This window comes from Pinus tabuliformis, chromosome 8 (genome assembly GCF_031772625.1).
Source record: "Pinus tabuliformis cultivar Carrire ecotype Pingquan chromosome 8, CPIR1, whole genome shotgun sequence".
NCBI lineage: Eukaryota > Viridiplantae > Streptophyta > Pinopsida > Pinales > Pinaceae > Pinus > Pinus tabuliformis.
This window is the reverse complement of record NC_142294.1, coordinates 669,724,812-669,739,554: the sequence shown is the minus strand read 5'-3', so window position 1 is coordinate 669,739,554 and position 14,743 is coordinate 669,724,812. Positions and strand designations below refer to the sequence as shown.

The 14,743-nt window shown below is 38.2% G+C and overlaps 1 pseudogene; it reads left to right on the top strand.

The window, feature by feature from the left end:
* Positions 1–408: 408 nt before the first annotated feature.
* LOC149237349 (SKP1-like protein 11 pseudogene) lies at positions 409–912 on the top strand (annotated as a pseudogene).
* The last annotated feature ends 13,831 nt before the right edge of the window (positions 913–14,743 follow it).

Here is a 14,743-nt window from a genome sequence, read left to right as displayed (position 1 = left end):
CCTTTGACTTTAATGCTCCACCCCTCCCTATAAAATTTCATCTTAAAACGTAACTGAAACTAAACTAAACTTAATACAAACTGCTGATCCATTTCACCAACTACAATATTAATTAAGCTTTATTTATTAGATGAATAACATATCTTTTTCCAGTAAAAGTCGGCTCATACTTTTATTTGATTCATAGAAGACGAAAAGGTACGTCGACACGCATTCAAGAAAGCTGACAGTCTATAACATACATTAGATTTCATAAATAGAAATCATAAGAAAAAATTGTTCGTTGTTTATCAAAGAAATAGTAATCTTGGGCGATCACAGAATCGAATTAGGTGATTGAGAAAATAGTATACACGGACGTCCGTTGTCGAATAAAATTCAACATCGTCTTCTTCAATTGCAACGGAAATGGAAATGGAAATGGCGAGGCAGCAGGAGGCGGCGGACGTACAGAATGATGAGATTTTAAGACTGAAGAGCTCCGATGGCCAAATATTGGATGTGCCAAAAGCGGTGGCGTTTCAGTCGGTGATAATAATGAGGATGGCGGAGGAATTTGGGACTGAAAATCCCATTCCTCTGCCGTTTGTGTCCACCGACATTTTAGAAAAGATTATCAAATATTGCACGTACCACCACGTTGATCACCCCCCACGTCCCAAAAAGGATGTTGACTCATGGGATGTGGAGTTTGTGAATGTGGATCATCCCACTCTTTTCCAACTTGCACTGGCCGCCATGCATCTCAATATCCCCACGCTTCTCGACTTGGCCTGTCGAACTATTGCGAGGGAAATTACTGCGTGCAAAACACACGAAAAAGTGCGAGAGATGCTGAACATTGCCAATGACCTCACTCCGGAAGACGTGGAGGCCGTCAAGCGTCAAACTCCTTGGGCTTTCGATAACTGAAGTCACTAGGATTTTAATATTATGAAATTTATTTCTTATTATGTAGTAAGATTTTGTACGAAGCGTCAATTTCCTTAATGATTTTAGAGACAAATTTTGAGATACAATTTGCTAAAGGGTTTAGAATAGATGTTGCCTCTAAACTTATATTCTCTTCTCTCCATTCCATACTTTTTCTCATGCTAGTATCATACATAATGAAAAATCATGATATAATTAAATACCTTTTGTTCTCTCATAACATTACTTATAAAGCATTGCAAGTCAAACAATACATATACTTACAAACTATTTAATTGGCCCTCAACATTCTAATATACAATCATAATGCATATGTAATCACATGTTAATCAAATGTTTACATAGCTCTTGTTTTTATATGGCACGTAGTACAAAACATGCATGGGCTTCTTATTGAATACATGTTTTCTTAGGCTAATTTAAATAAGAAATGAACAATTACACATCCAACTTTATGTCCAATCTTCTAAATTGATGCTAGTTGGGTTAAATTGACAATTGTATTATGTCTCATATAATTCCTAAAAAAATTGAATTTCTCATTCTAATTTGTAGAAAAAAATCATATGTTGTTAAAATGTTGAATTTGCATGATATAACTATGAAAATATAATGAATTTTGGGAATTTCATGCCCTACCATATTGAACAAATTGCAAAAAAGGAAAAATGAGTGAGTGTGTTAAGTATGGAAGTTTGATGTGCACTTTTCGCAAGAGAGTTACATATGGCATGGAGCTCAAATAGTATCACTTTTTTCTTTGAAGTTTCTTATTCTCTTGCATTCAACATTTCATTTTAACACTTGTTATTTCATTTAATTAAAATATTGATAGATTATAAATCATTGAAGGTTTAGTAGATCTAGAAGGATTGATTGTTCCTTTATCTATAAAATTTTGAATTGAAGGAATATATGTAAATTGATAGTCTTGAATGGTATCTACATAATGATTTCTCATTCATTGAATCGATATGTATGTACATTATCTTGGTTTGTAAACATGCTCATACATACACATTATTCAAAAACTAATGTGGATGTATAATTCATCTCAAAAACTGACCGTTATCAACTTTTTTTCACAACCTCTTCATAAAGGTGATTTTGGTTTTCATATGAACTTGACATAGAACACATTCACATGCAACTCAAAATGACAGAAAATTAAGAGAAGAAACAAACATTTGATGATGGAGTTCACCCCTTCTGGGCTTCATCTCTAGGCCTCCTCCAACAACTAGACCACTCTATTTCTTTCAGTCGCAAATGAGTACGTACAAATTGTTGACATTATAGTGGCTTATTTCTTCTACAAAGAAACATTCTCCTATAAAGAATTATCACTAAGAAAAATTACTCCTTACAACAAGTCATGAAAAGGTTAACATTAAAAGGAATCAGACATTAGGTCCTTACACTCCACTTGAAATCCAAGCACAAAAACACACAATGCCTAAAACTCCAATATATAGATGATGAGAGGCATATCCTCGCCATTTCTCTCATGAGTTCCCTTTGGAAAAATCTAAGATGACATTTCACTGAAATGTGGAATGACAGTCAGTCAACCCGTTCATTGACCTCTGGAATCTCATAAAACTTGGGTAACGTTATCCCTTGAGAAAAACAATGAGTTACCCTACGGACTATTGCCCATGGCTCATGTATAGGGAGCATGCTAACTCTTCTTTCTAGTTCCTGGGGATCATTATCTTGGAAAATAGGCTTGTGTCCTAGGTCATGTCTTTAACCAGTCTGTCCTTCTCCTCTAAGCTAATTAGGAGGTAATTTTCTTGTATAACAGTCTATTGGAACATTCATCTCTCTTTCGAGACAATTTTCATTATCACTACCATCATGGTGTGACATATCATCACTTGATCATTTATTTCCTCAACAAAATTAGAGTACTCTCCTTCATATCATGGTCATTCCTTTTTTTTTACTCTGAAAGGAGTTTTACTCCTCGCTGATCAATACTACAATGGTCGAATTCCAAAAAACTTGATCCTGCCCAATGTCTTGCAAAAATAGGGCCCAGACTGTAGTAGAAACAAGCCTCACTGCACAAAGATTTTGATTGGCACTGTGAAACCCCAACTGTTGAATGTGAGTTTCATGGTGGCGGCAGAACCCCAACTGTTGGATCTAATTTGTACAACGGCGGCATACCACCAACTATTGGATCTGATTTGCACTGCAGCGAGAGAACCCCAACTACTGGATCTGATCTTGAAGATAAGGTAGTGGGCAATCTTCAGATACAAGAGGGAACTATGGTCACAAAGGAATGTCAGGTGCTACAGATTGCAATATACACAGGGGTCCAACAATAGTACTCAGCCTAATATTTTAGGGATCTAACTAAGGAGGATCAATTGTACACCTTTTCGTACTACTTGACTATCATATTGTATGAGTGAGTAATCTCTCAGAGTGTTTTTCTCAGTGTAATGGAGCAGCAAGAAGATCGATGGATTATCTAAGGATAGGTTTTATATGAGCCTAGGGGGCCTTCGATACACCCGAGGGTATGTGGAAGTGCAGTTTGTGCATGAATTTGTCTAATGCACTACTACTTGAAGGAGTATCCATAAGGGTTACAAGGGACTCCAACAAGTGTGATCACCTCTTGTAGTTCTTGCAAGCATGCCTCCCCAAATCCACAGGTTTATGCGCTTAGTGATAGATCTCATGGTTTAAAGAAGTTAGAACACCTCTCTAGCCTAAAATATGTTCTGTGAAAATTGGAGGTACAACTGGCCCTAGAAAGTTCTCTAATACCACTTGTTATGCTCTTAACCTAAGAGAAATTCCTAAATACCATAAATGCGAAGAAATATAGCTTAGAACATAGAATAAATTGAGAAAAAAAAAACAAGTATTTTATTATTTAGAATTAGATTCAATTTTCACTTTCCTCTTTAAGGGGGCAACCTCCAGCAAAGTAGAGCTCAATTACAATAAGATTCAATGATCTTTCCTTTACTAACTAAGACTATTTATAGATAAATAACATCCAAAACCCTAACTGCTAGTGGTCCCTTGCATAACATGGGTTAACCACTTTATTTATTAACTATGGCCCATTTACAACTAACTATGGTCCCTTTTCTCTAATGCGGGTCAACCACTTACAATGATTAATGTGGGCTTTATTTACTCTCTAACTAACTATGAATGTGACTCAGCCCATTGGGCTTATTACATAAATAAAGGGGTTATGGTTGGACTCTAACATATTATGATATTATTCGACCTCCTAAGTCACATTAAACAAGTGGAACTAACGGAAACACACCATACAGACCTTCAACATCAATAATAGGACTCCTAGGAACAATCTCAACCTTTTTGCTAGCCAACCCTAGAGTCCCACTGAGATTTGGACCACTTGACCTCTAGATGCTCTTATGCTATGGGCATGCCAACATCCAAGGACCTTTGGACACTCTCACAATCCTGCAAGCGAGTGTCTAGGGACTTTTTTTCACAGTGTTGTGCCAGTGTCCCCAAGAGTTGAGCCACTTTTCTCAGGCCAAGAGGCCAGCTCACTGCCTAGAATCAAGTGACATCTTAAGAACAGTAAGATAATAAGAAAATGATAGTACTTATGCAATTACTCGAATAAGACCTTGACTCGACCCCTACTAGCCATGATAGGAATTTCATCAAACATATGAAAAATATGTAATCTACATGTGTAAATAATAGATATGAACGTAGGGGTCTTATACTTATCTAATATTCGCTATGAAGCATTATTTCACTTTCACTTTAGCCGTAGTTTCATCCATTAGGCTATAGATACATTGTTGATTCATATACAAGTAAAAAAATGATGGGAGCCATACATAGCCATTGTCATAATACATATTCATAACCAACATAATAGAAATAGAAGTACCAAGGATATAGTAGCCATATAATTCATATATAAACCAGTATAATATTCATGAGATAACAAGGAGAAATAACCTCATATTAATAATACAAAATTCAACCCAATATGGGACTACCATGTTCCAGCCGATCGTAGTATGGATGAGCCCAATATCTCTTCAACCATTCACCCCCATTTCATATTCCAATCATGAATGTGGGATCTCATATAACACATCAATAAAAAACCATTCAGGGCTTCCAGAGTCCATCCACCTCAACCCATCAAATGTGATTCCACCTCATGGTTGGACATCACAAAACCATCATCGGATTCATCTCTAGCCAAGCCTTCCAGGGATTCCAGAGCATTTGTCCAACCAAGGCTTCCAATTCTAGTAACTCAACCCACAACTTTTACCAGACGTCCAAAGAGTTTGTCCAACCAGGGCTTCCAAGACTGGTAATTGAACCCACCAACGCCTTCCATAGCATTTTAACAACCAAGGCTTCGAGGACTATTGTTACAGAGTATTTTTTCACACCTCCTGCACTTCCTTATGACATACCTCGAAGTGACCACGACATGACCATTATACAGTATACTCATCCATGTATACAAATCAAATCCCTCCTAAGACTTTGATTGGAAAATGCCTCAAGATTTTCCTCAGAAAATAGCTCTTAAAACCCTAAAATGAGGATCATCACTCTTATAAGGCTTAAAACAACGATGGTCACCTGTTGCATTGTACTTGACCAGTGATGGCATTGCTCTATTCCCTTGCATGCCCGCGATGATTGAAAAGAGGTAATTTCCAAAAGAGGATGGGAAGCTTCATGATCTAGAAGCTTCCAGAGTGGTTAGCTAGAGGTTGTTTCACATATACGAGGTCAAATCCTCTCATCTTGGCCTCTTGGTCTTATCCCTATGAGATACCTCCTTGAGATGAGGGCCTAATCCTATCTTTGGGTAAGTCCTTCCCTTTCCCAGCTTATAAATTCATCCTCTCCCATTAGAAAATGGTTGGTCTATGTCTATTTGCACCCTTATGCTGAGCTTGTGCGTAGAGGCTATTCATTTGACTTAGAGAAGGAGTGGTTGGAGATTTCTTGGCTCAGACTTAGATTACCACTTAAGGAGAGCCTTTCAATGTCAAGGCTTTGGTTGTAAGCTTCCCTTTATTTCCTAATAATATACAATTGCTGGTTCATCTTCCCAAAACATATATGTTCATGTATTATTTAGTTTGACATTCCTTGATCAGTTAAGTAGGTTGTTATTGGATTTTATATTAGCTTTGGCATTCTTTTTTGTCTGTTCATCACTTGTGTAGGTGCATAAACACTGAGGGAAGCAGAAACAAGTCCATGAAACAAGTGGTTCAAGGCCCTCAATAAAGGAAATTGGAATAGCATCAGAATGAGGTAGGTCATCTCTGTCATTCTTTATTTCAATTATAACCTATGAATATGTCTAGTTGATTGTCACTTTAATTCTAGACCCACTCATTGGGGTAGAAGGATCATCTATGTTCGTAGAGAGGACTAACCTTGTCAACAATATGGCAACTCCATTAGGGAGCCTATGATCCTTTCCTTCTCATTCTTCACCTTGTCTTTTGATGAGTTTGATAAACCATTCATTCATAGACTTCATTTATTTTTTGTAGTCAGTCTCAGTTTCTGGTAAATGCTTGAAGGTTGTTGATTTGAGCTGTTCTTGAAGATTCTGTTTTTTTTCTTTGTTTTTCTCACCCATCGCATTTTTAGCCCTGACTGTCACGATGATATCGTGGGTTTGTTGATTACAGTAGTGATGATTGTTCATTTTCTCTTAACAGGTGCGATGATTGTAGAAGTTAAAGAAATTTAGGGTTTGTCTTCTTATTTTCAGTTCTTTTTTCCTTCTCCCAGTGATCTACCAATGTCATCTTAGCTTAATCTTTTATTGTCTGATTGAAATCATCTTTTAACTTGGTTTGAATATGTTTGAAGTTTGATTAGCCTTTTAGGGTTTCTAGGTCTTCTAGGTCATCCTTCATCCGCTCGTTGGTCTTCTCATCAGAGATCAATTACTTGTGTTAAAGAGTTTTTTTTGTGTTTGGACATCCTTTGTAGATCACTTTTGGTTCTTGTGTCTTAAGTTCCTTTCATTAGTATCGTATTGAGTAGATATTGTGAAAGCCACTTAAGTTCTATTTGACAAACAATATATTACAAATTGATTGTCTCATTTGAATCGAAAGGAAGTGCTTGCCTTGAGTTTTGTGTTTCGAAAAGTGAAAGTGAAAGTTTTTAACTTTTCGTAGTTTTCGAAGAATTTTTTGTTGCATTCAAATCATCAATGTGAAAGAGATTTTCATGTTTGTTGGCTTGCTTGCATTCTCTTTTACTTTTTGCACTAGATTACATTGATTGCACTAAAGTGAAAAGAAAAAAAAATCATCATTATATCTTAAGGTAGTTTTTCTTTAAGGTTTGTTTTGGCATTGCATTTTCTTATGATATGAAATATTAGATTTCATGTTTTTGCATTTAGCATTTGAAGATTTTCATGGATGCACTTTTGCATTGGTTTGATGCATGATTTGAGTGATCTTCTTCCCTACATAGATAGCTTTCATCGAATTAAAGGATTTCATTTCATCATCTAGTTGCATTTTAGGAATAGGTAACATCATTAACACCTTCAAATTGAAACATAATTCCAAGATCAACTTTAAAATATATCAACTAATCTAAGGAGAATTTGAAACATTAACGTTCATAGTTAGTGGTCTAGGCTAGAGACCTATTCCAGTGTCTATAAAACTTAGCATTTTTCATTCGCTTTGGCATTAGACAATGCTAACACAGACTTGCGCTCGCTGCACCATTGCATATATAAAGGGAGACCCCCATAGGTTGCAAACCTTTATCCATAGGAAGCTGAGTCTGCTGCCCTATAAATGTGATACACCAAACACATCATTCAGGGAGATTGTCTGCACGTACATCAGTTCCTTGGTAAATTTATTTGTTGAGGTGTATATTGCAGTTCATAGTTACTTGGTACTCCTTTTACCTAGATCCACCTGAGTAGTCCTTTCGATATTTTCTGACTCTTTAAATTTGAAAAGATCATCGAGCAGCTTGTCCTTTCAAGCTTGCTAAAACATCAAAAGTGACTAGAGTCAGCTTTTCGTCCTTTTCTTGACTCTTAAAAGATGAAAAAGGCAAAGTTTTTGTTTCTAAAAATAACTACCCATGATAGCCATGTCGAAACCAAGTAGTTGATTCTTGGACCAATATTGAGTAATTCCTTATTAATTTCAAGATTCTTAAAAATCCCTCAACAAATCTCCTTTTATTTTTTGGTTTTGAGAGGAAGTCATCATGGCTAAACCATTGCGTTCATCTCATAGTTCCCTTTCATTGTCTAATACTGAAGGGTCCTCCCAAGGAGTTCATCTGGAGCTTCATTAGTCACTTGAAGATCAAGGTTTTGAACTTGGGATTATTCCAAGCATCCAACCTCTGTCTTCTCATCCACCTCCATCAGATTCTTGTCACCTCAATAATCTAATCCTAATACCCCTGATAATCCTGTTCAGACCCCTAAGAGTCCACAGACTCCTGAGATCCCATAGAGGCCCGTTATCTATTTGTTGAATCTGTTATTTGATTCTATTGTGATATCTCCTCAGTGTCCCTACAGTCCTTACGATCAGCCTGGTATTCCATTGGATTTATCTCCTCATACATCTCGGGTTCCTCGTCACCAATTGCTTCCATTTATGGAGTCAAAAGTTGAAATCCCAACCTCTTCTCTGGGTCATTCAGAAGTTTCTGTTACCCATACTCCTCATGTTGATGATGAGCAAGGATATGAATTTCCTCTATAATGCTTTCCTTATATAGGAAGAGTCTCGTCTCTCACCTTTCTTGAAACTAGTGGACCCATGTTTCCTCTTGGTTATACAACCTTAGCTCAGTTAGTTTTAGGTACTCCTAGTGCTTCATCATTGTGTAAAAACCCCATTTGGTCTTCAAATGCTATGCCTACATCCGGTCCGTTCATTCGAAACATGACCTCTTGAACTTCTGTACAAATTGTTGTCACCTCAGTTACTATTCAACCTACGACTCCATCATAGAATGTCTCATCATTTCAACCGACCCTTTCGATACAACCAACGGTTTCAGGTCAGGTTTCAGTTATTTATTATACCCCTCCATCAAGTGGACAGAATGTGCCACTTCCTAGGGGGCAAGATTCGAAAAGTCCTCTTGTGTCAAGTGAAACAAATGTGAGTGGATTACAAAATCACATGGTCGGAGTTAATCAACCTTATTATGGTACTATTCCTAACCCTGTTGGTCAATCCGGGTCAGGTAACATCCAATATCGGCAGCCTTTTATGGCTCAGTTTCCACTCCAACACACTTATGTCCCATATGGTTCGGAAGCCTTGGTTAATCCATTTTACATTCATCAAGTAGGAGCTTATGCCTAGCATGGTCAATCCTCTATTCCTGGTGGATATGGTCAGATTCAATTCGGGAATTATCAATGCCCATAGGGTATATCCCAAGGAACTGTCGAGCATCCCTTGCAGCAGCAAGGACAACTTTTGTACCCGCCAGGGAAACCTTTGCAATAGCAAGGGTGACCTTTACAGTAGTAAGGGAAACCTTTACAAAAACAAGGGAAAAATTTGTAGAAGCAAGTGCAACTTTTATAGTAGTAGGGGCAACCTTTTGCGCAGTCTCAGCATCCTTTACAGCCACAAATAAAGTTCATTCAACGTTCTACTCAAGCTTTGTATTCACAAGGCCAACCTTTGCAGCAACAAGGTCAACCTTTACAATAGAAAAGTCAACCTTTGCAAAAACAAGCTTTATATGTGTATCAACAAGGTCAACCTTTGCAAGCCCAAGGTCAACCCTTGTAGCAATAGGGTCAATCTCCTTATATCCAGGGTCAACATGTTCAAGAACTTTATAACCCGTATGTCACATATAATGCTTATCAGCGGCCTATGGTGGGTTAATATCAAAACTACCCTGGACCAAATCCACCTTATGGTCAAGATAACCCTCAGTGGGGATAAAATCAGGTCTTGCATGGACAAAATCCTCCTTTTTGGGGGTAAAATCCTTACCAGCAAGGATTGAATCTGCAGTTTGGGTCTCTTCATAGACCTTATATGCCATTAAAGATGCAATTTCCTTTCTTGGGTATGTTGGAGCTACCCGATGTCTCGCGGCTCACAAATGATTCCATTCTTTATTCACCTTACTGGCTTCCAATTCTAACTAAAATTCCAGGTGATTGTCCAAATTCGAGGGAAGGTATAAAGAGGATGTGCACGCCCATGTGATGACATATCACCAATGGTGCTCCTCCAATTTGTATGTTGACAATTATATCTGTCTTTGCCTCTTTCAGAGAACCCTCACATGTGCTACTACAAAATGGTACATTGAATTGCCTTGAGCTACCTAAGGTGACCTCAAATCTCTCACTATGGATTTCATCACTCATTTCTAGCTGCCGGTTCACTATGAAACTGGCACCCATTTGCTTACATCACTTAAGCAAGACACTGTGACCCACATTTCCGATCATATCAATGAATGGAGACGTTGACATAGCCTCATCAAGTTTGAGATTGCTGATGAGTTGTTGACAAAATGGTTCACAAAATCATTTGTCAGCAAAATTGCTAAAGACATAGCCGTGTGTGGATGTGCTACTAAAGAGCAAGATATCACATGTCCCCAGTATTTAGACTTAGTCTATTCGCAATGTGGCACATTGAATGAGATGTTTCCTGATGCTCTAAGACCATCTTCACATTTGACAACATCAAAGTCTCCTAGTGTACCACCTGTGGATGGTGTGATTGGTTCAGTGTCTCAGACTTCTGCGAAAGATTCTTCAAAGCAAAAATATGTTTCAAGCACTGGTTCCAATAATCCTTTGAAGAATTCATCCAGCCTTCGTAAAACCTTTGAGGTACATGTTGTTCAGTCTACCGAAGCATATAAGGCCTCTGAAGGTAAGAAAAAGGGCAAAGGTAAAGCCAAAGCCAATGCCCAAAAATAGGAACCACCCAAATCATCTGTTGATGATGCTTCCAAAAGAAAGCCGAAATATCCTTGCCTCATCTGTGAGGAAGATCATTACACCAAGGATTGTCCCCGACACTCCGAAGTTAATCACTTGTTGAAAGGGACTTTGGTTGACTTAAAATAACCTTTTCCATCTCAACAGATGCAGTTGGTAGACCAACCACAATTCTATGCCTCTTCTGGTTCCCAATTTTCATGATGCAAAGTTCATCACCTATTTCGATTGCTACTCGAACAAAGGAATATCAAACCATGCATAAGAAGAGGGTGGAGAAAGAAGTCACCAATATCCCTTATAATTCTACTCTGTCTAGTTCTAGTCCACTCCATATTGAGCGCCCTGACAGTGAGTCTATAATCCAACCACCCCCGAAGGTTGTTCTTCAGAAATCATCTTATAATTCAAATGCTAGAGTTGCAAAACACTACAATATTGTTGAGGAGTTGGCTCTAGCACCTTCAGCGATGTCTGTCTTAGAGGTTCTCCAAACCTGTCCAACACAGCGGAAGTCATTGTTATCTACTATAGGTGCTATTGATCCTTCTTACTCAAGTCTAATTACCTTTGATATTTGAAACCACGTTCCTCGTCTTCCTCGTTAGATTTCTTTTTTGATACAAGTTCTTATTAAAGGAAAGACGATCCATTAGACTGTTATTGGTGAAGGTGCTCCTACCTACATCACGTCTATTTCGTGCTGGAAGGCCATTGGCTGTCCTTCCCTTAATTAGTCCCTGAACACTTTGGAGGGCTTTGATGGCAGAGGCTCACGTCCATATGATATTCTCACGACCTTTCCGATTACATTGGAAGGAAAGACCATTGAATTAGAAGTAGAATTTTTAGATGAAAATCTCAACTACAAACTTCTTCTCGGGTGAAGCTGGACCCATGCTTTATTTTGTGTGGTTTATTCTTTATTTTGGGTACTTCGTTTTGCTCACGAAGGAAAAATTTTCACCGTTGATCAATTGTATTTCTTCTCTTCTGGTCATCAAATGACAATGTCCCTTACGTGGAAAATTCTGAAATTCCTTATGAAAATGTGGGGGTAGGTCTCTTCAAAGACTCTGCCTTAATGGGTACTTTCACTCTCCCACTTATGAATGTTAATTCAATCAAAAGGATCTCGGTTTCTATGGATCATTGGATTATCCCTACCATAGATCAAATTGACTCATTTGGCGATTCTATGCCTTTAAATCCATTGGAACAAAATTATCAAGAAATCGTCTTAGCACTAATGGCCGCTTCATAAAATCATACTATTTTCAGTATGAACCTGAACACTTATGTGCCATCTCCTTGGCTTGGTTCTTAGGATTCTCCAGATCCTTTGATCGAGACATTCCCCACTGACTAGAGTATCATTGAGGTCATGTCTTTGGATGAAACTCCATGGAACGGTCTCCATCATCGTTCTTCATTTCTTCCCAGCCTTAGTGAGATGCCTTCCTAACTTGAAGTGATTGTTTCTCATTGTCTCATGCCTCCACTTCAAACACCTATCTTGGTGCATGAAGTCTTGTCGAAGGGTAATATGGGGAAAATCACTGCTACTATGCCTCTTGAAATTTCCATTGAACCTGGAATTGTCAAGAACATTCATATTGGGGTTCCCTGTTCTCTAGATGATATTAGAGTTTACACTCAACATTTTAAATAATTTCGAGACATCTTCACATTGTCATACGAGGAATTGCATGGTATTGGTCCAACAATAGTGGTGCATGAGATACCGACGTATCATGGTGCCAATCTTGTTTGCCAATGGCTTCACCCCGTGCATCCTCGAAAGGCTATTGCTATTAAAGCAAAGGTGGAGAAGCTTTTAAAAGCTTGTTTTATTTATCCCATCCCATTGACAAATTTGGTGTCCAATATTGTCCCTGTTGCTAAAAAGTAGGGCACGATCCATATCTTTGTTGATTACCATGATATCAAACATGCATGTCCAAAAGATAATTATCCCACTCGTTTTATCGATCAAATCATCGACGAGTGCGCTAGGAGTGAGATTTTCTCGTTCATGGATGGTTTTTCTGGTTACAACTAGATCAACATTTCACCATCTGATCAACATTAAACGACCTTTATTTATCCCTAGGGCACGTTTTATTATAAAAAGCTTCCTTTCAGTTTAATGAATGTTGGCGCTACCTTCCAATGAGAAATGTCTTATGCATTTCACAATATTCGACACATTTTTCAACCTTACCTTGACGACTTACCAACTTATTCTGCCAAGCATCATGACCATCTGGATCATTTAAGATCCATCCTCTTGTGATGTTGGCATTATAACATCTATCTCAATCCACACAAGTGTGTGTTTTGCATTGATTCTAGCAGACTCTTGTGTTTTGTATTGTCCAGCGAAGGTATCTGAATCGATCCTTTGAATGTTCAGGCCATTGTCAAATTACCACCCACCCGACCTCATTGCTACAATTGTAGAGCCTGTAGGGAAAGGCTAACTTTATCTATCGATTTGTCACTAATTACGCTAAAATCACCAAGGGTTTTAGTCACTTACTTAAGAAGTGGATCCCTTTCATTTGTGACGAAGTTGCCTAGAAATCCTTCAATGTTTTGCAAGACACACTTATCAGTGCTCCTTTACTGCATCCCCCTGATTATCGATGCAACTACTTCCTATACTTGGCTGCAACTAATACTACTATTGCTATGGTATTATTTTAGGATGACGATGATGGAAATGAGCACTTGGTTTATTATTTAAGCTAAAATCTTCTCGATACTGAGTCTCAATATTCCCATGTCACGAAGCTTGCCTTGGCAGCAGTCCATGTTGTCCAAATATTTCGACAGTACATCCTTTTATGGAAAACCACAATGATTTCCGATTGCAACCCCATGACCTATGTACTGACTCGTCAGTTACTGGGGAGTGAATACTCCAAATGCATAGTTATCCTGCAACAGTTTGATTGGGATTTTACTTTTTCCAAATCAAAGAAATCGCTCATTTTGGCTGAGTTGATCTGTGCCCTTCCGTCTGGAAGCACTTTGACTGATTTTATTGAGAAAATTCCAGATGAAACTTTGTTTCTGATCAGAACTCTTGACCCATGGTATGGATATATTATCATTTATCTTCAGACCCAAACCTTTCGATCTGAGTTGTCTCAATCTGACCGATGTTGCATCTGGCATTAGCTCCAACCCTATCGGATCCTTGGTGATACATTGTATCACATCAGTGTGGACTCTATTCTTCACAGGTGTATCACCCTAGAAGAGGTTGAACGGGTCTTAAATGATTGCCACTCTGCTACCTGTGGTGGTCATATGTCAGGATATGCTACTACTTAGAAAATCCTCCGTGTTTGTTATTTCTGGCCTTCTATTTTTGAAGATTGTATTCAATCTATTCAAAAATGCCATGAATGCCAGATTTTCAACTACAAGCAGCGCGCCCCACCCACACCCTCACACCCAGTAGTTACTGTTGGCCCATTAGCTAAATGGGGCATTTATTTCATGACATGTAACCCTCGTTGGACTGAGGGGCATGGTTATATAATCATCACAGTTGACTATACTATGAAATGGGCTGAGGCGATGCCTACATAAAATGCTGACGGTATTACTGATGCTCAGTTTCCATTTGACCATGTCATAGCACATTTTGGTGTTCATCACACCATTGTGACTAACCATGGATCAAATTTTCATTAGCACATGATGATAGAGCTGACTGTTCAGTTGGGCCTTCGTCATGATAGCTCAACTCCTCATTATCTGCAGGCCAATGGCCAAGTTGAGGCAGTTAATAAACTT